Below are 26,411 nucleotides of genomic sequence, written 5' to 3'. Positions count from 1 at the left end.
ACCACAGCCTTGTTTGACTCAATGAAACTACAAGCCATGCCATGTAGGGCCACCCAAGATGGATGGATCATGGTGGAGAGGTCTGACAGAATGTGATCCACTGGAGAAGGGAGTGGCAAACCACTTCAATATTCCTGCCTTGAGAACCCCATGAACAGCAGGAAAAAACAAAAAGATAGGATACTGAAAGATGAACTCCCCAGGTCGGTAGGTGCCCAATATGCTACTGGAGATCAGTGGAGAAATAACTCCAGAAAGAATGAAGACACAGAGCCAAAGCAGAAACAATACCCAGCTGTGGATGTGACTGGTGATGGAAGTAAAGTCTGATGCTGTAAAGAGCAATATTGCATAGGAACCTGGAATGTTAGGTCCACGAATCAAGGCAAATTGGAAGTGGTCAAATAAGAGATAGCAAGAGTGAACATCAACATTTTAGGCATCAGTGAACTAAAATGGACCAGAATGGGTGAGTTTAACTCAGATGACCATTATATCTACTACTGTGGGCAAGAATCCCTTAGAAGAAATGGAATAGCCATCATAGTCAACAAAAGAGTCTGAAATGTAGTACTTGGGTGCAATCCCCAAAATGACAGAATGATCTCTGTTCGTTTCCAAGGCAAACCATTCAATATCACAGTAATCCAAGTCTATACCCTGACCAGTAATACTGAAAAAGCTAAAATTGAACACTGAAGATGGTGATTGCAGCCATGAAATTAAAAGACGCTTACTCCTTGGAAGAAAAGTTATGACCAACCTAGACAGCATATTGAAAAGTAGAGACATTACTTTGCCAACAAAGATCTGCCTAGTCAAGGCTATGGTTTTTCCAGTGGTCATGTATGGATGTGAGAGTTGGACTGTGAAGAAAGCTGAGCACTGAAGAATTGATGCTTTTGAACTGTGGTGTTGGAGAAGACTCTTGAGAGTCCCTTGGACTGCAAGGAGATCCAACCAGTGCATACTAAAGGAGACCAGTCCTGGGTGTTCATTGGAAGGACTGATGCTGAAGCTGAAACTCCAGTACTTTGGCCATGTCATGTGAAGAGTTGACTCACCTGAAAAAACTCTGATGCTGGGAGGGATTGGGGGCAGGAGGAGAAGGGGATGACAGAGGATGAGATGGCTGAATGGCATCACTGACTCAATGGACGTGAGTCTGAGTGAACTCTGGGAGTTGGTGATGGACAGGGAGGCCTGGCATGCTGTGATTCATGGGGTCGCAAAGAGTCAGACATGACTGAGCGAGTGAACTGAACTGAACTGATGAAGACCTATAAGACCTTCTAGAGCTAACACCCAAAAAAGATGTCTTTTTCATTATAGGGGACTGGAATGCAAAAGCAGGGAGTCAAGAAATACCTGGAATAACAGGCAAATTTGGCCTTGGAGTACAGAATGAAGCAGAAAAAAGGCTAATAGAGTTTTGTCAAGAGAATGCACTGGTCATAGCAAACACTCTCTTCCAACAACACAAGATAAGACTGTACACATGAACATCACCAGATGGTCAATACCAAAATCCGATTGATTATATTATATGCTACCAAAGATTGAGAAGTTCTATACAGTCAGCAAAAACAAGACGAGGAGCTGACTGTGGCACAGACTATAAATTCCTTATTGCCAAATTCAGACTGAAATTGAAGAAAGTAGGGAAAACCACTAGATCATTCAGGTATGACCTGCATCAAATCCCTTATGATTATACAGTGGAAGTGACAAATAGATTCAAGGGATTAGATCTGATAGACAGAATGCCTGAAGAACTATGGACGGAGGTTTGTGACATTGTACAGGAAGCAGTGATCAAGACCATCCCCAAGGAAAAGAAATGAAAAAAAGCAAAATGGTTGTCTGAGGAGGCCTTACAAATAGCTGTGAATAGAAGAGAAGTGAAAAGCAAAGGAGAAAAAGAAAGATATACCCATCTGAATGCAGAGTTCCAAAGAATAGCAAGGAGAGATAAGGAAGCCTTCCTCAGGGATCAATGCAAAGAAATAGAGGAAAACAACAGAATGGGAAAGACTAGAGATCTCTTCAAGAAAATTAGAGATACCAAGGGAACATTTCATGCAAAGATGTGCACAATAAAGGACAGAAATGGTATGGACCTAACAGAAGCAGAAGATATTAAGAAGAGGTGGCAAGAATACACAGAAGAACTGTACGAAAAAGATCTTCACAACCCAGATAATCACAATGGTGTGATCACCAACCTAGAGCCAGACATCCTGGAATGCGAAGTCAAGTGGGCCTTAGGAAGCATCACTACAAACAAAGCTAGTGGAGCTGATGGAATTCCAGTTGAGTTATTTCAAATTCTGAAAGATGATGATGTGAAAGTGCTGCCCTCAATATGCCAGCAAATTTGGAAAACTCAGCAGTGGCCACAGGACCAGAAAAGATCAGTTTTCGTTCCAATCCTCAAAAAAGGCAATGCCAAAGAATGTTCAAACTACCGCACAATTGCACTCATCTCACACGCTAGTAAAGTAATGGACAAAACTCTCCAAGCCAGGCTTCAACAGTACATGAACTGTGAACTTCCAGATGTTCAGCTGGATTTAGAAAAGGCAGAGGAACCAGAGATCATATTGCCAACATCTGCTGGATCATCAAAAAAGCAGAAGTTCCAAAAAAAAAAAAATCTACTTCTGCTTTATTGACTATGCCAAAGCCTTTGACTGTGTGGACCACAACAAACTATGGAAAATTCTTCAAGAGATGGGAATTCCAGACCACCTGACCTGTCTCTTGAGAAATGTGTATGCAGGTCATGAAGCAACAGTTAGAACTGGACATGGAACAACACACTGGTTCTAAATCAGGAAAGGGGTACATCAAGGCTCTATAATGTCACCCTGCTTATTTAACTTCTATGCAGAGTACATCATGAGAAACACTGGGCTGGATGAAGCACAAGCTGGAATCAAGATTGCCGGGAGAAATATCAATAACCTCAGATATGCAGATAACACCACCCTTATGGCAGAAAGTGAAGAAGAACTTAAGAGCCTCTTGATGAGAGTGAAAGAGGAGAGTGAAAAAGTTGGCTTAAAGCTCAACATTCAGAAAACGAAGATCATGGCATCTGGTCCCATCACTTCATGGCAAATAGATGGGGAAACAATAACAGACTTAATTTTGAGGGGCTCCAAAATCACTGCAGATGGTGACTGCAGCCATGAAATTAAAAGATGCTTCCTCCTTGGAAGAAAAGTTATGACCAACCTAGATAGCATATTCAAAAGCAGAGACATTACTTTGGCAACAAAGGTCCATCTAGTCAAGGCTATGGTTTTTTTCAGTAGTCATGTACGGATGTGAGAGTTGGACTGTAAAGAAAGCTGAGCGGAGAAGAATTGATGCTTTTGAACTGTGGTGTTGGATAAGACTCTTGAGAGTCCCTTAGACTGCAAGAAGATCCAACCAGTCCATCCTAAAGGAAATCAGTCCTGAATATTCATTGGAAGAACTGATGCTGAAGCTGAAACTCCAATACTTTGGCCCCCTAATTCGAAGAACTGACTCATTTGAAAAGACCCTGATGCTGGGAAAGATTGAAAGCAGGAGCAGAAGGGGATGACAGAGGATGAGATGGTTGGATGGCATCACCATCTCAATGGACATGAGTCTGAGTAAACTCCAGGAATTGGCAATGGACAGGGAGGCCTGGCATGCTGCAGTCATGGCGTTGCAAGGAGTTGGACACGACTGAGGACTGAGCTGACTGACTGAGTGGTATGAATATAAAGCATGGTATTTTACAAAATTCTCAGTTACACTGACAACCAACTATGTGAATTATTTCATAAAAGTGTGGTATGCTTGTCTCATTCTGATGTGTTTCTCAAAAATGATATATAAATAATAAATCCAGGGTTTATAAGTTTACTTCCTGTCAAGAAGTCCATATCATTATAATGTCTGTTGTTATGGAAATAGTTGGGATTTTTCAGATATAAGGGCATCTCAATAGGTTGAAAATGTGTAGGTGTGTTACACTCCTTCTGTCCCCTAAATTTTCTTCAAATGTTTCCTATTGAAGGAAGAATCCATCACAAGAAGATAAAAACCCTAAAACATGCTGAGATAGCATACTTTCAATTTGAGAAAGCTAGTTTTCGCCACTATTTAAACAAATGAAAAGGTAGTAGTTCTTTGTATCAGAGAGCTAGCTGAAGTGCTGAACTTTGGTTTACTGTGGTATAGCATGTATATGCTAAGATGCTGGAGGAATGCTATGTGTTACCTTGCTCTGTACCAGAACCGGCAATTCAGTGATGTTCTGTTCTGTGTGTTAGCCACAGCTACGTGGGGCTGTTGAGCACTTAAAATGTGGCTAGTCTGAGGGGAGATGTGCTGTAAGAACAAAATGCACACTGAATTTCGAGACTTGAAAAAGAATGTAAAATATATCACTAATAAGTTATTTATACTGACTTCATGTTGAAATGGTATTTTAGATACATTGGGTTAAATGTTATGATATTAAGATTATTTTTACCTGTTCCCTTTCACCTTTTACAATGTGATTATTAGAAAACTTAAAGGTAAGTAAAATAAAGTAAAAATAAAAATTTAAAAATAAAATAAAATAAATAAACTTAATGTGGCTCACATTATGTATTTTTTGGACAGTGCTGATTTAGATATAGACAGTGCTAGCGTGATGCCTAGATGTCAACTGTGATGAGGAAAAAGTCATCCATTCCTGTGAATATTTTCTCCATTTGGCAATCAGACTGCTGGCCTGGTTTTCTCTACGGGGGACACAGGCAGAGAGGAAGGTATTGTGGAGATGGAGTGATAAGGGGCTTGTGCATCATAAGACAGGTTTGTAATGGTGTACTTATTAGGTAAGGGCTTCCCAGGTGACTCAGTGGTAAAGAATCTGCCTGCCAAGCAGGAGTTGTGGGTTCAATCCCTGGGTTGGAAAGATGCCTTGGAGAAGGAAAGGGCAACTCACTCCAGTATTCTTGCATGGCCCGTCATGGACAGAGGAGCCTGGTGGGTCCATGGGGTTACACAGGGTTGGACACAGTTGACTGCTTCTAGCCAGACCTCCACTCACGGTGCCCTGCCTCTCAGGTGTTCTATTAGTCTCTTTGCAACAAATCATATTACCCAAGATGTTCAACTATTTGGAAGAATTTTTCATTACATGTAAGGGCTGCAATATGCACATGGATATTTTCTGTGGAATTTTTACAGGAAAAGAACTAACCTAAGTCCAGTGAATTGGGAAAAGGTGGCAAAGCTTTGGCAGAGTCCTAGTTGATATTCTTCATGGCAAATCCATTTTTCTTTCCATATGGTGTGAAAGTCCAGACTTCTCTTATCAGGATTTATAAGGTATAAATCTCTTATTAAAGAGAAAAAAACCTACTGCTGAAATTCCTACATGATACCCATGTATATATTTGGATTCAGTTACTGTTACACATTTTCAGCAATGCCTCCTGAATGTTGGATCTTTATTTATAAGAAATAAACTATTTCTTACCATATTTTTCCAATGCGGGTATTTTGATCCAGTTCTACAAATGAAGAAACTAAGATTCAAATGCTTATGTAGGTTTCCCAAGGCTTCAAATCTGCTCAGTGGTAGGTGGACTGAGGATTTGAAAACAGGTCTTTTTGGCTTCGAAGTTGTTCTTTGCTCCAGAACTTACTGCCTCCTTTTAAAACAGTTAGGAAGAATTGTTCCAGAGCCACAAAATTCTACATGTAAATTAAAAGTTTGGGTATGCTTTAAGGGCTGGTCTTTATTCTAGATTCTAAGAGGTCCTCAAAGTGGGAGGACCCACTGCCAAAGATAAATGGGCAAGGAGGAATTCAGTGAACACTGTGGAAAAAAGGAAGAAAAAGAACAAGACTGTAAGCCAAATGGCAAACTCTTCATCATTGTCCTTGAAACCCTGGGCAGATCATGTAATTTCTGAGGGTCTTACTGCCTTTACTTGAAAAATCGAGATGGTATTTGCCACTCTGCCTCCTTTATGGGGTTATAATATGAACCAAATTTAGATACTGTATGAAAAGAGCTTTGTAAACTATAAAATGCTGTATAAGTTAGGTACTATTAAAGTAAAATTTTGTTTTCATATTGTTATTATTTTTAATATGGTATGATATTTGATTCCTCTTAAGTGGGTAATTGTGAAATGAATGAAGAAAAGCTAATTTGTTTCTGTATACTTCAAGGAGAACAAACCTAAAGTTCGTCATCTAGAATGGTCATGAGAGAGAATGAATTTTAAATGCTTTGTAGTGGTAATACAAAAAGTTAAATGGCCAGAAACTAATGCTCTATGGCCAGAATGGAACTTATGGTCACTTTGGTCAATACGGGACATTAAAAAAAAAAGACCTGACTGAATTATAGACACATACTGTGTTCTTGGATGGGAAGATTAGAAAAATATTAGTTCCACCCAAATTAATTGATAACATTAACATTCCCACAGGACATTGTTGATAATTTAATTCAATTACTTTAAATTTTATATGGAAAAAGAGCCAGGATAATTCAAAAAAGAGGAGTAGTAAGTGGAGGGTTGGCATTAGGTTAGACTCCTGTCCTCCTCTCTTGGCCCCAGGCCCTCACCTTCCCTTTGTAGCTGCATCATCCGTCATGTGACTCTGCAGTTCTTCTCAAGGCCCCTTAATGAGGAGCTTAGCCATGTGATTTACTTTGGCCATTGGAATGTCAGCAGGAGGGGTAAGTCAGTTCCGAGCCTAGGCCTTGTGAGGCCTTCCAGGTTTCTGCGTGTTTCTTACATCTCTCATTGAGCCGGTTAGAATGCTGGTTAAAGGAGGATGAGGGATGCATGGGGCAGAGCTGCCTCATGTGACTCATAGACCTGCAGTGAGAAGCAGATTTCCTCAGCCATCGCAGCCTGAATCAGACCCAACTAGATAAGTTGAATTGCATTCAATTTGCAGATGCCTGAGTGATAATAAAGGATTATTATTTTACATCCTTAAGTTTTAGGGTGGCTTGTTATGCAGCAATAGCTGACTGATTTGGCCCTATAACAGATGAAAATCTATTGTATTGTTATAACCACTATGAGCTGGAAACAGCATTCAAATCTGAGTCTGTTTTACTCCAAAGACCACATCTTCATTTCCTGAGAAAGTTATTCCAAGGTTTCTGTTAAGAGACAATGGCCATACTATCCAAAGCAATCTATAAATTTAATGCAATCTTGGTCAAATTACCCATGACATTTTTCACAGAAATAGAACCAACAACCCTTAAATTATAAGAAACCATAAAAGACCCAGAATTGCCAAAACAGTCCTGAGGGAAAAGAACAAAACTGGAGGCATAGCCTTCCCAGACTTCACACAATAAGGCAAAGCTGCTGCTGCTGCTGCTGCTGCTAAGTCACTTCAGTCATGTCCAACTCTGTGCGACACCATAGACGACAGCCCACCAGGCTCCCCCATCCCTGGGATTCTCCAGGCAAGAACACTGCAAAGCTACAGTAATCCAAATAACTGATACCATGGCAAACAAAACAAAACAAGACATATTGATCAATGGAACAGAATAGAGAGCCCCAAACACACCAACAATTAATTAATCTTTGACAAAGAAGGTAAAAATATACAATGAGAAAAGAATCTCTTCAGCAAGTGGTGCTGGGAAAGCTTGATGGCCACATATAAATCAATGAAGTTAGAACACTCCCTCACACCATATACAAAAATAAACTGGAAATGGCTTAAAGACTTAAATGCAAGACATGACAACATAAAACTCTTAGTAGAGAGCACAGACGAAACATTCTCTGACATAAACATAGCAATACTTTCTTAGATCACTCTCCCAAGGCAATAGAAATGAAAACAAAAATAAACAAATGATAAGCTTTTGCACGGCAAAGGAAACCATCAACAAAACAAAAAGACAATCTTGGAATGGGAAAATACTCACAACTCATATGACTGACAAGGGCTTAACTTCCAAAATATATAAACAGCTCATACAACTCAAGAACGACAACAAAAGAAAAACCAAACAAAAAATGGGCAGATTAAAAAAAAAATGGGCAGAAGACCTATGGAGACATTTCCCCATACAGATAGACAATAAGCATATGAAAAGATGCTCAGTATCAATAATTATTAGAGAAATGAAGTCAAAACTACAATAAGGTATCACCTCACACTGGTCAGAGTGGCCATCATTAAAAAGTCTACAAATAATAAATGCTGGAGAGGGTGTGGAGAAAAGGGAACCCAACTAAACTGTTGGTGGAAATGTAAATTGATGCAGCCACTGTAGAGAACAGTATGAAGCTCCCTTAAAAGCCTAAAACTTGAGTTGCCATATGATCTAGCAAGTCCACTCCTGGACATAAATCCAGAAAAGATGGAAACTATAATTCAAAAAACTATATGCACTCCAATCTTGATAGTAATGCTATTTACAATAGCCAAGACATGAAAGCAACCTAAATGTCTATCAACAGATGAATGGATAAAGAAGATGTGGTATGTGTACACACACACACACACACACACACACACACACTCACACTCACACTCACACACACACACACACGGGGCTTCCCTGGTAGCTTAGCTGGTAAAGAATTTGCCTGCAATGCATGAGACCCCGGTTCAATTCCCGGGTAGAGAAGACCTCCTAGAGAAGGGATAGACTAGTCACTCCAGTATTCTCGGGCTTCCCTGGTGGCTCAGACAGTAAAGAATCTGCCTGCAATGTGGGAGACCTGGGTCCAATTCCTGGGTTGGGAAGATCCCCTGGAGGAGGGCATGACAACCCACTCCAGTATTCTGGCCTGGAGAATCCCATGGACAGAGGAGCCTGGTGGGCTACAGTTCATGGGGCTGCAAAGAGTCAGACAGGACTGATTGACTAAGCACATACACACATGCACACACACACACACACACACACACACACACACACATATATATATAAAATGAAAGACAAATACCATATAATGTCACTTATGTGTGGAATCTAAAATATGATACAAATGAACTTATTTACAAAACAGGAACAGACTCAGATATAGAAAACAAACTTATGCTTTCCAGAGGGGAAAGGGGGTGGGGGAGGGATAAATTAGGAGTTTAGGATTAGCAGAAACACACTGCTATATATAAGATAAAGAGCAAGGACCTACTGTATAGCACAGGTGGCTATGTTCAATATCCTGTAATAAGCCATCATAGAAAAGAGTATGAAGAAGTGATATATACCTGAATCACTTTGCTGTGCACAAGAAACCAATTCAACATTGTCAAGAAACTATACTTCAATTTTGAGAAAGAGAGACAATGTGCATAATACAGTCATTGTGCACAGACCCAGACCATTCTTTATGGTGCTTAAGAAAGATATCCAAAGACCTGCTTTTTCATGCAACCTATGACATGAATGCCCTTGCTGTGCTAGGGCAATCGATAAAAAATCAACCCATGTGCCCCAAACCTTCCAAGACCATAAATGGTTTAGCTCCCTTGTTAGAAATTCTGTCCAAGGCAAATGGGACAAAATTAAACTTTCTTATGAAACTCCCACTCCGTTCTTTCCAGAAAACTAACCTCTTTAGATGGTATCTTCTCCCCAAGAGGTCCTGAAGGTATCTTGGAGGCTGTGGACCTGCTAGGGAGGGATAATGTACAATAGCTCAGGCAATAATTCAGGACTTAGAAGGGCAAAGCTTTTTAGTTTAAAGAGAAAGAGTGACTTCTATGTTACCATTCTACACAGACTGCAAGAATCTTTCAGGAAGCTCCCATTGTCAACTTCTCAACAACTGGTAATGACTCTTGGCTCCCACACTACACATTTCTGTGGCTGCGCAGCAGTATTTCAGTCTCTTTCAGTATCTAATAAAAATCACAGCTAATAAACTCCAATCGGCACCTGAAAGAAAGGGTGCTTGCTTCTGACTGTAATATACTGGCCTTTGCAGCACTTCAAAGGGCAGGCGGCTGCTCAAGTCTACCTTGCCCTGGTTTCCATCCCTAGGTGAAGATTAACCATGTGTGCTCTGGGAAAATCTGTTCTGAGTTTGCCGTCAAGTGTTTTGTATCCCTTTAAATCAGCTGTTCAATTTGACAGCCCACTAACACAGGCGCCTTTTTCAGTTGAGGGAGGGCACATACTCCGTTTCCATTTGGTCCTTTAGTTTCTTCATGTCCTCTCTTACACCTCTTAGGCTTCTGATTTCTTCTTTTCAGAAGATGAAGCATGTATGTCAATGAGAGAAACCTGATAATTTAAAAGTTTAATAACAAGTCAAAACTAAATTTGGGAGTTGTTGGATGCCTGATTCCTGATACTTGAACATATTTTTTTTTGTTGGGTGTCAAATTCATGATGATAGGATGAGTGATATAATTTTTTTAAATGGAATTTCAGTTGAAAAAAAATTTTCAGGGACTTCCCTGGCAGTCCAGTGGTTAAGACTCTGCACTTTCAATGCAGGGGGTGCAGGTTTGATCCCTGGTCAGAGAACTAAGATCCCACATGCTGTGTGGTGCAGCCAGAGAAAATAAACTTGAAAAAAAAATTTCATATGTGTCCAGAGCCTTCTTCTCTGAACTTTTCCTTGTTACTGTAGCTTTACATTGAGATCTCAAAGTTTGGGTTCTTAGAAAACACCGTGTGAAAATGCAGACTATTTTTTTAAATAGGCTATTTAAAAATATCAATTTCTTCTTTCACCACCTCTTAGAAGTGTGGAGAGCATTGTTGAATCCTGGCAAAATGAGAGAGCAATATTTATTGACCAGAGTAAAATTACTCTGAAATGCTATGTGATATATATCACAGAGTGGGGGTATTACTTAGCGATTTAGGAGAAAACTTTCCCCTAAGTCTTAACCACATTTCTCATTCCTCTCAAGAGAAAAACATATTTCTCAACTTGCATTCACATGTTTTTGATGAGGTCAAAACAACTTATGACTTCATGTTCACATTTTAACATCTCTGAAATAGAGATGCATCTAGTTGATGGTGCCTTATTGTTGTCAGCCATGCAGTGGTCATTGTCTGCCCCCATGCAAACTTATTTGAAAACCTTCTGTGCTTCCTCCAGGTAAAAGTCTAGAAAGCACACAAACACCGAAACTTGCAGAACAGGCATTAGTGACTTGGAAGAAAACCCCAGAGACAATAGTGGAGACCACTTCTATGAAAGGCTGTGTCATCAGCTCTTTTCATAAAATCAAAATTGTTGATGGTCAGTATTATGTGGGCAGTGTTCTTTCTTCTTGGTGGTACATAAAATAATGGTGTATCTTATAATCGTTGGCAGACTTGCTGAAATGCATAGTGCCAATGGGCCACCTTCTTCCTTGTTCCTCTGATCAGTTGTGTCTGGCCAGGGAAGTTTGGCACTTATAGATTTGAGTTTGATGCTGGCGCCAGCCTATGATTACTCCTGGCATAGTTCACCCTGTAGCTTAGTGGCTAACAGGCAGTAGGACTTGCCTCCTGCTGTCTTGTCATTGCACTGTGGGTGCCCAAGTCACTGGATGTGGGGTACAGATCCCACCAGCTCTCCACACATTTATTTGCCACTTTGTCAGGTTATTTCCTTTTCTGGCCATGCTTTTTTATGTAGACTCTTTGGCCCAAAGAGTCTTCTGGGAGGAGAGAAAGTTTAGAGTCAGCCACCAGTAATCAGACATTTCACAGTTTCAATTGTCTAAAACAGAACACCAGACCTAGTGTGTGAAAATGTCCTTCAAGTGGCAAAAAACTGTCACAGGTTTCTACAACAGGGGCACAGAGCCTCAAGCCTTCTCTCAGATAATTAGTTGTAAAATAAGTTAGGAGTTTAGAACAATCATATACACAAATTGAAAAAAAGCAGAAACCAAAGCTATGAAAACGTGGAGCTAGTGGTAAAGAACCTGCCAAAGCAGGTAGACATAAGAGACGCGGATTTGATCCCTGGGTCAGGAAGATCCTCTGGAGGAGGAAATGGCAACCCACTCCAGTATTCTTGCCTGGAGAATACCATGGACAGAGGAGCCAAGTAGCGGCAGTTCATAGGGTAACACAGAGTTGGACATGACCAAAGTGACTTAGCATACTAAGCTGTGAAAAGGAAAAAAGAAAAGAGCTATGAGAGTTAATGCATCTTTGTCTAGAGTTGCATCTGATAGCCAGAGACATGATGGATAAGTCTTTTCATGCCTTTAAGTCTCAGTTTTCTTATCTGTAAAATGGGATAAACCTACCTCATGAAGTGACTGGAGGCATTAGAATGCTTTCAAAATACTTGTGTACAATAAAACCTTATCACATTGAAACAATTTCATGTGTTAACAACACCATATGACTTGATAATCTCTGAATGTACATGACCCTTAAGTAAACAATGGCCTTAAGTCATGAAGTAAGAATTAAATATATTCTGAATAATCTGTTTAAGAAAGTGGTTGCTTGGTGAGCGGAAGTAAGGGGAAGAATGCAGGCCATATTTTAGAAAGATTTCCCTCAAAAATACTTGTATATATTGGAATTTAGTGCATTTTAGTTACCTGGATAATTCACATTATGGAAAACTTCATCTTCAATAATGCTGAGTAAATAAAGCATGGTTGTAAAAATATACTCCAAGATCTCTGATCTCCAAATCAGGCTTTGGAAGACTTTAGTGCTACCACTGATTAAAACCATTGTGAATCATTTAGCCAAAAAAAGTTCTTTGAAACTGGGCCTTTTTTTTTCTTGGTATCCATGTAAACAAAGGAAACCAGGACTGTTTTAGCTACAAATTGTAGCAAATACTTAAAATAAAAGTGTAAGAGCAGAGCTCCATAATGGGCACCTTTCTGAGGTTACCTTAAAGTTGAATCCAAAAAACAATGTTGACCACCTGCCATTATTTATTGCATGTTGGAAAGTTGTATATAATTGTGCCTTCCCAAAAGTGGCCACCATGAACTTTCCTGGTGGCTCAGCTGCTAAAGAATCTGCCTGCAATGCAGGAGACCTGGGTTCGATCCCTGGGTTGGGAAGATCCCCTGGAGGAGGGCATGGCAACCCACTCCAGTATTCTTGCCTGGGAAATCCCATGGACAGAGGAGCCTGATGGGCTGCAGTCCATGGGGTCGCAAAGAGTCAGACACAACTGAGTGACTAAGCACAGAAGTGGCTAAGAAAAAGTGGATGAATAGAATGCAGAAACACACTAAGTAATTAAAGAGTAAAAGCCCTATGTGATTCAGCTTCTAGCAAGCACATTTCTCAGCTTCTCTCTCATCCATGTTATTCATTAAAATCATCTAAACTGATGTTTACGCAGGTCATCCAGCCCTGCCATCATTCTCCAGTGCAAGTTCTGTAGGCAGTCTGGCTAATAGAGGAAGACCACCCATATATAAGGTTCCCTAGTGCTGAATATGTTTTTTATCTTAGAAATTTAAGCAAATTTGTAATCTTCTGAAACAAGCTACTCTGACTTTCAATTTAAAAGCATAAAACTAGACTTTCAAAGAGTGAAGAGTATGTTTTGCAATTTTCCTTGAGAGGCTTCCTAGGGGTTTTCCATAAGACAATTGCAGTGTTACATACATACTCAGACTTCAAGGACTTGGTTTTTTTAAAAGTTAAATATATCATTAATATTTTAATATTAACATATATTGAAATTAAGATATTTGGGGTTGAATAAAGTATATGGTTATAATTAATTCCACCTAGTTATGCCTCCCTTTAAAAATAAGAATACTGGAAAATTTATGATTACATATGCAGCCCACATTTATGGCTTACATAATATTTCTGTTGGACAAATGGGTCTAGGGAATGATAAGCTTGACTCACCCTGGTTCCCTGTATCGAGTCCTTTTAGGACTAAGAAACTAAGAGTGAGAAATGGGAGACACTGGCCCTAGACCAGGCTCTAACACTAACCATGCCAGTCTCCCCTGTGCCTCAGAATCTAGATCCGTAGTTTGGGGCAGCATAACCTACCATCCACACCTCACGGGTTGGCTGTGAAGATAAAATAAAATCATGTATGAGAAAAAAGCCATTGGCACACTGCTCAGGGCTATTGATCTCATCTAGAATACTCTCAGTGCAAAATAGGTTATCGGCAGATTTTTTGAGGCTACTTGTCTTCCCTATTCCAGACCTCAGAGGACATCATATTATATTCCCTTTTACCTGGGAACATCACACTACATCCACAGCTCACATTTACTGTCTGCTTTGTATAGTGGGCATTGTGTGAGGACTTGATAAACATTAGCTCATTTAATCCACAAAACCAGGCTATGAGATTGATACTGTTATTACTGAGCATCAGAGCTATGCGGCATTTACGATGATGGGCTCTAGAGCCAAACTATTTGGATGCATAACTGAGACCAACCACTTAATAGCTGTATGGTGTTGGGCCAGCTACTTAACCTCCCTAAGCCACAGCTTCCTCATCAGTATGATGGGGAAAATAATAAGACTGTATTAGTTAAGGTAATGCTAACTGATATATATCACCAGGAAAATCAAATGGGCATCATGGCTCACATAGAACAGAATATTTGCACATGTAAATGGGATATTCCCAGTAGGGATCCAGGAATGCAAGCTTCTCTATTTCTCCTTAAAATGGCTTTCGGAGTCACTGAGCTTGTCTGCAACAAGCTGTAAGAGGAAAGAGTATGGAAGATTTTGTATGGCAGGAACCTGAGGTTCAGAGAGACGTGTCCTAGGTCTTACAACTAGGCAGTAGAGGCTTTCATATTGACAGTTAGCTCTGTCTAGTTCTGGGGGCCATATCGACTGCACAGATCATAACCCTAGTATTAGGGACACCAGTTTGCTGTGCACAGAGCTGAACTATCACCAGAAATGGGGGCACAGTTGACTGCTTGCCTTAGACGTTACATCTGAGAAGATGGAGAAGGATCTGACCTTCAGCTCCACTGGCTTCACAATAGAGGGTAGAGTGGAGAATGTGCTCTGCACAGAGAGTAGAAATTGGACACCATTGCTGGTCCTCCTGGGCATCGCCACTTTTGTTGCTACCATTACCACACCCTTTTTTTCCCCTCATTGCCTGCCTTCACTTCCTTTTGGAACCATTACAAACCCTTCATGAGCTTGATAAAAACAGCTCCTAAGACAGGGAAACAAAAACTATTCACAGACACAGCTGTGCAAATGAGCTGGAAGTCAAGGGTTCCGGTTCTACTTTTTGCTCAGTCACTTACCAAATGTAGTAGATTTCTTCATAGCTCTAATTCTCCACTCTTTATTGTATCCATGCTCTTTGCTATGTGTTTTTGTAGTTCCTATCACTAGTAGCAGAGAATATATCCCTGTCCTGTCAGTGTTTGACTTGGTCATGATCCTTGCTTTGGCGAATGAGCTATTAGCAGACGTGTTGCAAGCAGAGGCTTGAAGTATGCTTACATCACTAAGCTTGTTCTCTTGCCTGCCTTAAATTCTCCATTAGAAAAAGAAACTCTGGCTAGCCCACTGGTCCAAGGGATGTGAGACACATGGAAAAGACTTGAATTCAACTCACAGGTTGGAACCTAGCCCAGTCTAAATCAACCAATCCCTGGTCAGAGAAGAGTGAATGTTTTTTAAGGGACTGAAGTTTGGGGTAGTTTGATACACTCATTGTTTTGGTAATTGCTGACTAATAAGGGCTTCCCAGGTGGCACGGTGGTTAAGAATCTGTCTGCCAAAGCTGGAGATCCAAGAGACCCAGGTTCGATCCCTGGGTCAGGAAGATCACCTGGAGAAGGAAATAGCAACCTGCCCCAGTATTCTTGCCTGGAAAACTCCATGGACAGAGGATCCTGGCAGGCTACAGTCCATGAGGTCGCAGAGTCAGACACGACTGAGTAACTGAGCACATACATATCAACCATGAGTACCCTCAGCAAGTCATTTCTCTCTGGAACTCAGTTTACTTCTCCATGCAATGAAAGCATTGAACAAGACACCCTAAAGCCCCTTTCAGCTGTCCTAAAGACAAAGGCAGGCTATCTTGCCACATATTCCCCCGAGGCTTTGGGTTTAGGTATAGAAGTGGGACTCTTAAGTGAGTATCCTTTAAATATGATAATTAAGCAACTCTAATTATATTTTTGAGCAATATTGCATTAATTTATTTTCATATTTTAATGAATAGAAGATTTCATTAGTTTTCAAATACCAAAAGCTGGCTTTACTAGCCCTATCTCCATAGCCAGCAAGGACTGTTTCTGTGGCCCTCCTGGTAGCTCAGAAAGTAGAGCCTGGAGGGTGCTGAAGTGGTGGCAGGTGGCCTCCATTCAATCTCCAGCCTTGAGGAGATAGAAGTATAACTTGAAAGGTATTAGAGACATCCAAGCAGTTGTGAAAAGAGGTTATGTCCATCCACCCATTTTTCAAAGGTGCTTATATTGGAGAGAGGTCCAAGGAGATATACAGCCGTGGAATGTACATATGTGCCTTATTGGTCCCTCAGAAATCTCAGTGATTGTGGTAGTAGATTTATTGTGCATACCACAGGTCAAGGTTCATAGGTTACTTTCCAAATATCCTTTTCAGGTGTCTGAGAATTCCTAGAAAGATACATTGTGATACAGAATACTGTTGAACAAAGTCAGATCACTACTTGCTCCAGTTGGAGCCCAAATGAAAATAAGATAAATATTCTCTCTGTGGTCTCCAGGTTATGATGAAATTTGTGGCACTAACTGCCAGGGGCCAGATGGGCTGAACTCTATTCTGACTGGAGTAGATACACCCAACATTCTGTACCTGACATATTTCTTCTGACACTTACTTATGCAGCAAAATAAACTGAATCTAGTCAGCTTTCCATTTGATTAAAAAGAATGGTTTCTTCTTGCACCCATACATAAAAGTACATTCCAGGAGAAACATATTCACCTTACTTTGACAAGCCAAACACTAGAAATGACAGAAATCTCCAGCAATAGGTGACTAGTTAAAGTAGCCACTGAAGTGGTTTAGGGTAGTGCTTAATATGAAAATACCTTAGGTCAAAGACCCGAATTCAGATTCCATAGTGTTGATTGCACATTTGGGGTACAGGGCTAGTCATGTAATATCTCTGTAGTTCAGTTCCTCATCTGTGAAATGGGGATGGTACACCTCTATAAAAAATGTTTGGAGTTGGTGGGAATTAAATGAGCCAAGATATATAAGGCACTTAGAACAATGCCTGGTGCATAGTAAACATATAAATATATGTTAGCTATTATTATATTGTTAAAAAGAAAAAAGTAGATTTATATGCTCTATTGAAATGGAATACTCACCCCAAAACTTAGTGGCTTAAAATAACAACCACCATTCATTATTTCTGGTGATTCTGAGAGTTGACTGAGCTCAACTGGGCTGTTATTCTTCTCTATGGAGTAACAGCTGTTATCATCTGAAGGCTCAGCTGAGGCTAGAACATCCAAAATGACTCACTCATGTTTGACTGTTGGTGCTGGCTGGGGTTCTTGTCCAGAGCACCTTGGATATCATCTCCATGCGACTTGGGATTCTCAGCACGGCATCTGTGAGAGTTTCTGAAGTGTGAGAAGATGGAAGCTGCAAAGCTTGTAAGATTCAGCCTTGGAATTGACACACAGCTTTGGGAGCTGCTTCCCTGGTGGCTCAGATGGTAAGGAATCTACCTGCAATGCAGGAGACACAGGTTCAATCCCTGAGTGGGGAAGATCCCCTGGAGAAGGAAATGGCAACCCACTCTAGTATTCTTGCCTGGGAAATCCCATGAACAGAGAAGCCTGATGGGCTATAGTCCATGGGGTCATAGAGAGTCAAACATGACTGAGCGACTAACACTTTGGGAGTTACACACGTCTGCCGCATTTTATTGGTCAAAGCAAGTCACAGGCAGGCCCGGATTCAAAGAGAAAGGAAAAAAATTCCGGCTCACAATAGGAGAAATGGCAAATAATTTGCAAGCATCTTCAATTCATCACATATTATTAAGTAGAGGGGAAAATGTAGAGAAGGTGTGGATGTATTACTGTTTATGTAACAAGGGAGCTTTTATACATATATATGTACATGCATATACATCAAACAACATATAAACCATACCTAAAACAACATATATGTTCACATATATGTATATGAATTTGTATGTGTGTATACTGCATTGAATAAATATCTTTTGACAGATATATGAGAAACTGGTAACTAGGGGACTAGGAGAATGAACTGCAAGATTGACTTAATTTTCACTGTGAACTGCATTATTTGAATTATTTTCACCATGTCCATATTTTATTCAAAATGAATAAATAAAAATGTAAAAAAAGAGCAATAATATTGTTTCAGCTGTTATTAGTACAAGGGAAAATCAGTCACAAAGAAAGCAGTTCCATGAAACCAGCCCTTCACTCTCCTCCCAGCTGTCAATACTGAATAGCTTTGGGTAACTTTGAATTGTCCTCACTGACAAGAGAGGTCCTCCCAACATATGCGTGCATGTGCACGCATGCACGCACACACACACTCACACACACTCTCTCTCTCTCTCTCTCTCTCTACTGGTATTTTTTTTTTTAACCACCAAAGCAGTTCATGTGTCTGTCAGGTTCTCACTCAGAATCAGGTTACTGGATATTTGAAAAACATTTTTCCATTCCAATTAAAAATGATCATTTATTTGTGACTAGCATAACATCTCATTTGTGTTTGAAATTGAAGAGCGGAATGACTCCACCAAATCGGGAATCTGTAAACACAGTATCATATTTTGATAGACACATAGCTGTGGATTTCAGCGTCATTGTTTGGTAGCTGTGGTTTTATGCTATTTCTCTGTGGTATTAGATGGTTGCAAGGAGGTTTAAATTCTTCTCTTACAAGAGAGTAAAAACAGAAAGTAAAGACACAAATTCCCAGCCATCTCATGTGCTGCAGTAAGGAAGGCCATAAAGTCATTCCAAGGTGACAGACAGGAATGTTCTGTCTACTCTGCTTCTTGCTGTGTGAGTCCCTCTTGTCCTACGAGCTAGCTAGTGATGCCACTGAGGTAGAAAAAAGATGATTCCAGGCTCCACAGATTATGTGCGTTTTGTTATTATGATGTTTGGATTTTCATTCTGGTCATGTGATTGCCCATAACAGAATCTATTGCATTTCATTTTTAAAAGTCTTATTCTAAGTTTATGGATTTGGAAGCAAGTGTTGCATATATATATATATATATATATATACATATATATATATATATATATATATATATTTGACCATGTTTGACCATGTCATGTAGCTTGTGGGATCTTAGTTCTCTGACCAGGGATTGAACTCGGGCCCTTGGCAGTGACAGCATGGAGTCCTAACCATTGAACCATCAAGGAATTCCCTCACTTTCATTCTTAATTTTTAAAAATATCCATTTGCATTTCCATCTGTGACCTCATTTAGCATGATCTTTTGAATCAAGGCCAGCCAAACTGGCCTAGTGAATTTCACGCACAAATAAATCAAGCAAGGGCCAAAGTGTAATTCATAGAGAATTTTAGAGGTCAGATTCACTTTCTCATTCCCCTTTGCCTTTAAAAGGGAATTTGGGGGTATTATAAATACTCAGCTTCTCTGTAGTCACCAGGATCATTATTCAGGGCTTACAAATTATGTGACACAGTTGTACTTATAGACTTATAACATTTTGAAGCTGAAAGGGGCCTTAGAGATTATAATGAAGAAATACAAGTTCATAGAGGTCTAATGACATGCAATCACAGAAGCAGTTAATGAAAAATTCCAGATAAAACTTGCAGATTTTACAGCTTGGAAGCCATTGCTCCTTTTCCTGTATCATGATATTATAGTTATTATCGTAGCGTTCAATGTCGCCCTTGCCTTCAGCATGTTTACAGTGTTGTGAAATGCACTGGAAATTGGTATGCTGTTGAGCCATCGGGCAAGACTGGGGTACAAGTGGGGAGGGGATGATTCTGTAATGAAGCTTCAACAGAAAACATGCTGCTTACATCCTTATTTGTTTGTGCTTCTGGCTAAGATTTCATTGGAAGAAACAGTTCCATGACTACAGCATTTGGGAACCGCATCAATAGTCCAATTCAAATATAATGCAGGGTATAGGTTTAATAGAACATGTCTAAAGCTTGCATACGAAGTGAATTAACATGCCAAAAGAAGTCAGGTTTGTGACTAGGTACAGTCGTGGATCAAATCAGGATTCTAAATTAAGTAAGCAAGTCCTTTTTCATTACTGTAAGTTCTAATGTCCTCTTTCTCTTCCATTTAACTCAGCAGTTCGCAACCAGAGGGTGATTTTGTCCCTCAGGGGACATACGGCATTGCCTGGGGACATTTTTGGTTATGATAACCAGGGAGGGGTTATTATTGGCATCTAGTAGGTAGAGGCCAGGGATGCTGCTAAACAACCTACAGTGTGCAGGACAGCCCCCCTACAACAGAAAAATGTCTGCCCAAAATATCAGCAGTGCTGAACTCAGAAATCCTGATCTAGTTAAACCCTACCTATTAGTCAGGACCAGCTCAAAGCCCACTGCTCCTCTTTGATGTTTTCCTGGCCTCTACCAACACTTTCTGCTCTGAGATATTATGGTTTCTACGCCCCAGTTTAGCAGTTAGTTGTTTACCTTACGTGTGCATAATATTTCAAGCCGAGATTAGTCATAGCTGTTCAACTTGGTTATAAGTGTCTCGTGAGAAGAGAGAGAGTGTTTTGTGAATGTACTTGTTCTGGGTGCCTTATAAGCACCTAACCTTAGCCAAACATGTATAAAATGCTTTTCTGGGGGAGATGCAACAGGAGAAAGTTCAGAAGAATGTCTCAGATGCCCAGAGGAGCTACTTAAACAAATATCTGGAATCACTAGTAAAGAAAGTCAGTATATTTTTCTAGTTGGTGTGAGAGTATGGAAGAAGATGGTGGTAAAAAGCAAGAAGGCATGGGGAAGAAGATGGAGGAAAATGGAAGATGAGTTTGAAGTCCACAGAGGAGTTAATGATAGAACAGGTAGATAAAGGGAACCTCTAAAGATTCATTCACCACCATTCATCCATTCAACAAATATTTATGGGACATCTTTGAGGTATGGGTACTGTTGTAGGCATAGTAAATAGCAATGAACAGAACAGGGTGTATAGAGGCTGATATACCTTATACTGGAGAGAGGGGTAGATCATTAATAAACTAACGATCTAACATAATGTCTTATCTGTATACATACTAGCATATGTGCATGTGTGCATGCTCAGTCACTTCAGTCGTGTCTGGACTCTTTGTGACCATATGGATTACAGGCTCCTCTGTCCATGGGGTTCTCCAGGCAAGAATACTGGAGTGGGTTGCCATTTCCTCTTTCAGGGGATCTTCCTGACCTAGGGACTGAACCCATGTCTCTTACGTCTCCTGCATTGGCAGGCAGGTTCTTTAGCCCTAGTGCTGCCTGGGAAGCCCATACACATATATACAGCTTATACAATGTAAAAGCCACATATATGGTATAAATCTAGATTGTGATAATCAGCACTATGCTAATAAGGGATAATTGCTGACTTTAGAGGTAGGGAGAGCCCAGATTTATAGTGTTTGCCAATTTCAATGGTATAAATACTCTGATGCCTTTAAACTACAAATGCGAGGTCACTGAACACAGAGTTGGGAAGAGATGTGTACAGTACTGTAAAGGAGAGACAGCGCAGGGCTGAGACTGAGGGCGACAGAGATGGGATTTTCTTTCCATTAATTGAGGTATAGTTGATGTATAATATTGTTTAAGTTTCAAGTGTACAACATAGTGATTAACAGTTTTTAAAGGTTATATTCCACTGGTAGTTATTATAAAGTACTGGCTATATTCCCTGTGTTGTACAATATATCATTGTATCTTATTTATTTTATACATAGTAGTTTATACCTTTTCATCTCCTCCCGTCTTATCACCCCCTGCTTCCCTTTCCCTACTGGTAGCTACTAGTTCATTCTTGGTATCTGTATGCTTCTATTTTGTTATATTCACTAGTTTTTTTTTAATTTTTCAGATTCCAAACATGTGATATTATATACTATTTGTCTTTCTGTCACTTACTTCACTAAGCATGATTCCCTCCAAGTACATCCACTTTGTTGCAAATGGCATTATTTCACTCATATATATATATATATATATATATATATATATACGCCATATCTACTTTATCCATTCATATGTTCATAGACACATCCGTTGCTTCCATATCTTGGCAGCTGTAAGTAATACTTCTATGAACATTGGAGTGCATTTATCTTTTCAAATTAGTGGTTTTGTTTCTTTAGGATATATACCCAGCAGTGGAATTGCTGGGTCATATGGCAGCTCTCTTTTTAGCTGTTAGAGAAACCTCCGCACTGTTTTCCACAGTATGCAGTAGACTGCATCAACTTACATTCCCACCAACAGTGCACAAGTGTTACCTTTTCTCCACAAACAGGGATACTATTTTCGATGTTTCAGTTAAAGAAAATCTCTCTGAGGATGTGACATTTGAATAGTGTGGTTTTTGTACAAAGTTGTGACTTTTGTTTTATCAGTATATTTACCAGCTCACAATACTACACCTATTTCACCTTCTCCCTAAAGGGCTGTGAACATGAGTAAAATTAAACTTCTGCCAGATCTTTCTGTCCCTCAGAGGAGCAGCTGGTGAGATGCCTCGGAGGAGAAGGGTGAAAAGAGCTCCCTTTCCCACATCGCAGCCCTGGGTCTAGCATGTGCTTGGACGTCTGTGTAAGAGTAAAGACTATCACTCTATCTGGGGGGGCACCAGGGTCTACCCAGAGCTGGCTGGAAATTTTGCCTCTTTCCCAGAGATAGACTGTAGATTTTTCTAGGAGTCACTCCACAACACGAGCCTGGGATACTTGGCAAGACAGTCCGACTTCAAGTCATAACATTCTCTGCGTGCTTTCTGGGTTGTTGTTGAAAGAAAATGCATGTAAATAGGTTTTTCCATTTTCAAACGAATGCCCACAGAACTCCACAATTACAAACTGGTGTTGCCTAAAAGAGTGGCAATTTGGTTGAGAAATGGGTTTCAGTTTGTAACTTCCAAGGATAGATGATAAATTTCCAGAAGTAAAAAAACTGGAAACATTAGGGTAATGTTTTCAAACTATTCTCAAGCAAGCCACTGATTTAAATGAAGAAAAAAAAAAAAAAAGAAATCCCGTGAATGCCAAAAAAGCATACTTCAGATGTCCCCATCAACTGTGAGACAGTTGCTTTCCCATGAAGACCCACCATATGGACAGTGTGAGAAATCTCAAATTAAAATAAATTGTTATTCAGAGAGAGCCTTTCAATCGAGCCAAGACTCCCAACTTTACATTTTGCAGCCTTTGCCACACGATTATGAGGTCCAGTTTGGGTTGTTTAAAATTTCTGTAGTATTTAATCTCCCAAGTGCAGCAATCGTTGTTTTAATTTCTCCTCTACAGTTCAGTGGCCTTGTAGCCAGTGTGAAAGAAAACAGGAGCCCTGGGCCCCAGCTTCTAGCCTCCTGGCTTCCCTTCCCCGACTCTGGCTTCAGACCTCAGACTGAGCTGGGCTGCTCAGCTCTACAGGGTCTAGTCCTCCTTTAAAATGCTGGGCTAGCATAGGCAGGCCTGTAGGGGACAGAGGGGAAGCTGGGTTGAGTGGGACCCTTGGTTCTGTTTGTACAGTCGATATAATTGCCACAGACATTGCCTCAGTCACTGAGGATTTTTACCAGGGAGACAGAATGGTCTTGTTTTGGTGACATTAATGTTAGGAAGGGGGACACTTCATTCGCCCCTGTCATGCCGCTTGGTGATTATAGGTCAAGCTCTTCCTCTGGGATTCTTCTCCTTTGGCCCTTCACTTCTGATGGTTTGGCTGGGTGGGAGGCGGAGGGGTGTCCCTGGAAATGGAGGCAGGAGGCAAGAAAGCCAAAGGAAAGGTTAAAGTCAATGGTGCTCATTTGCAGAGGCTGCCATAACAAGCTAAGCTGATGGCTCAGAAGATTCTTCCTTGCCTTTTTCAGCCCTTGGTAGCCCCATGTGTTCTTTGGCTTGTGACATCATAACTGCAACTTCTGCCTCCATCTTTATATGGCTTTCTTCCCTCTGTCTATGCCCTGATTTTTCCAATGAGAGCTGACACATTGGAAAAGACCCTGACGCTGGGAAGGGTTGAAAGCAAAAGGAGAAGGAGGCAGCAGAGAATGAGATGGTTGGATGATGGCATCATAGACTCAGTGGACATGAATTTGAGCAAACTACAGGAGTTAGTGAAGGACAGGGAATCCTGGCATGCTGCAGTCCACAGAGATGCAAAGAGTCAAACACAACTTAGCGAATGAACAACAGCCCTACCTCAGTGTGACCTCAACTTACTGTCAGTAATTATATCTGCAACCACCCTTTTTCTAACAAAGGTCACATTTCGAGGTATTGGGGGTTTGGACTTCAACACATCTTTTGGAGGGAAACAATTAAACCTATGATGCCACTGAAGAAAGGGTAATTTTTTTCCAAAGATGACACTTTACTCATACTCCACTCTCAACATGTGCTCAGTGCCTTGGTGTAGATGCAGCTAGGAAACGAGTGCATGGGAGGAAACAGCCTGCCAGTCCTGGCTTAGATGGCAGTTCCCAAACTGCATCTTTGTTGAAATTCTTTTCTTTTTTAAAAATTTATTTTATTATTGTACGTATCTTTTCATTTTATGTATTAATTTTTTGACTCCCCTTCGTGGCATGCGGGATCTTAGTTCAGTCTTCATCCAGACATTGAGCCCATGCCCCCTACAGTGGAGATGCGGAATCTTAGCCACTGGACCACCAGGGAAGTTCCCTTTGTTGAAATTCTTGCCCTAAGTCACAAATTAAGGGTGTTTAGGGCAACCTCGTAGTTTGGAAATCTTAACTCCACATTTCCCAAGTCCTAGAGATGTAGCTAGACCTGTAATGGCATTTGAACTATGTCATTTGTGATCTAATACAGTTGATATGCAGTGGCGTGGATATCCGATCAGCAGCCGGATTAAGAGCTCTTCTGCAGAGCTCACCCCTCCTGGGGAAAGAGGCTTGTGGACATGAGAGGGTGGGAGCTCCCCAGTGTTACGAGGGTCACTGAAGAAGTCTTCTTGGTCAGGGTTCTCCCTCTGTGTCAGCAGCACTAAAAATCCTTTTTCTCTTACTCTGACCTTGACTCCAATTTTTACACTGGAGCCCTTCAACTACCTCCCAGCTAAACAAGTTGACATGATGGAGTTTAGCAAACAGAGGAAGAGAGAGGGAGGTTCCTTTTCTCTCCAGGTTTACAGGTGAAAGGGGGCTTCCTAGATAATGGTATAACCTACTTATAAGTAAGCTGCAAAATGAAATGATCGCCCTCATTCATTTTCTTGGTGGGGGGCAGGGCACAATGTAGACATTTCTCTCAAATGACCACAGACATAACATTCACACACATCACACAGATACTTTCTCCTTAGGTGTGCTCAAAATGCAAATGATTTTATGATTGTAAGCTAAAAAAAGTAAAGAAAAGTCATACCAACGGCTCCCCACACTCCTAGAAATCAATTTGAGGCCTCCTGAGATTTTAGACCACCCTCCACAAGACTGACAAACCCTGGCCTAAGCGGTTCCTGTCCTCATTTTGAGATATGAACTCTGGAAGCCTGGGGAAGACTTTAGATTCTTTCTCAGGAAAGTGTGTGTGTGTGTGTGTGTTTTTCTTTTTTTTAGGAAAGTGTTTTTAGATGCATTAAACACAATGCAAAGATTTACAAAGGAAGCCAATTATATTGAATATAGTTACCAAAATATTAAGAACAAAATTTTGGTATAAGGTTATTTTTTTCGCATTTGTTAATGCTTTAAATAAGTTCAGTTCAGTAACTACAGTAATGTCTAAGTGGTAATGAGTGTAAGAAATGTTATTTTAGGGTATCTGAAACAACAGTAATGTGTTGTGAAAAAAATCTGATTGCTGTTGGTGACAATCACTGGTATGGTTAATACTACTGAGATATGTGGCCTATATTCCTAAATGAAGGGCATGCTCAATTTCATCTGGAGGTGAGTAAGTATTAAGGTGTCATTTTTTCCCCATCCAAGTTCGCACACCCTTTGGCGATCTGTGGACTCAGATCAGAACCCCTGAACTATGGGCCTCTGGGTCTCCTCAACCCTTTATGACCCGGGTCCTCCTCGGTGGCCCATGTAGATCACATTGTCCATACTTATCATCCCTCCCTATCAGAGGAAGTGGAGCCAAATTCTGAGCCCTGCCTGAAAAGGGCAGAACCTAGAAAGTCTGCATAAGGCTCCCTGAGAGTTTGTCAGTTCAGATACCCCGTCCACCTCTCCTAAGATAGCTCTGACTTCT

This window comes from Ovis aries, chromosome X (genome assembly GCF_016772045.2).
Source record: "Ovis aries strain OAR_USU_Benz2616 breed Rambouillet chromosome X, ARS-UI_Ramb_v3.0, whole genome shotgun sequence".
Lineage (NCBI taxonomy): Eukaryota > Metazoa > Chordata > Mammalia > Artiodactyla > Bovidae > Ovis > Ovis aries.
This window is presented reverse-complemented; position numbering follows the sequence as displayed.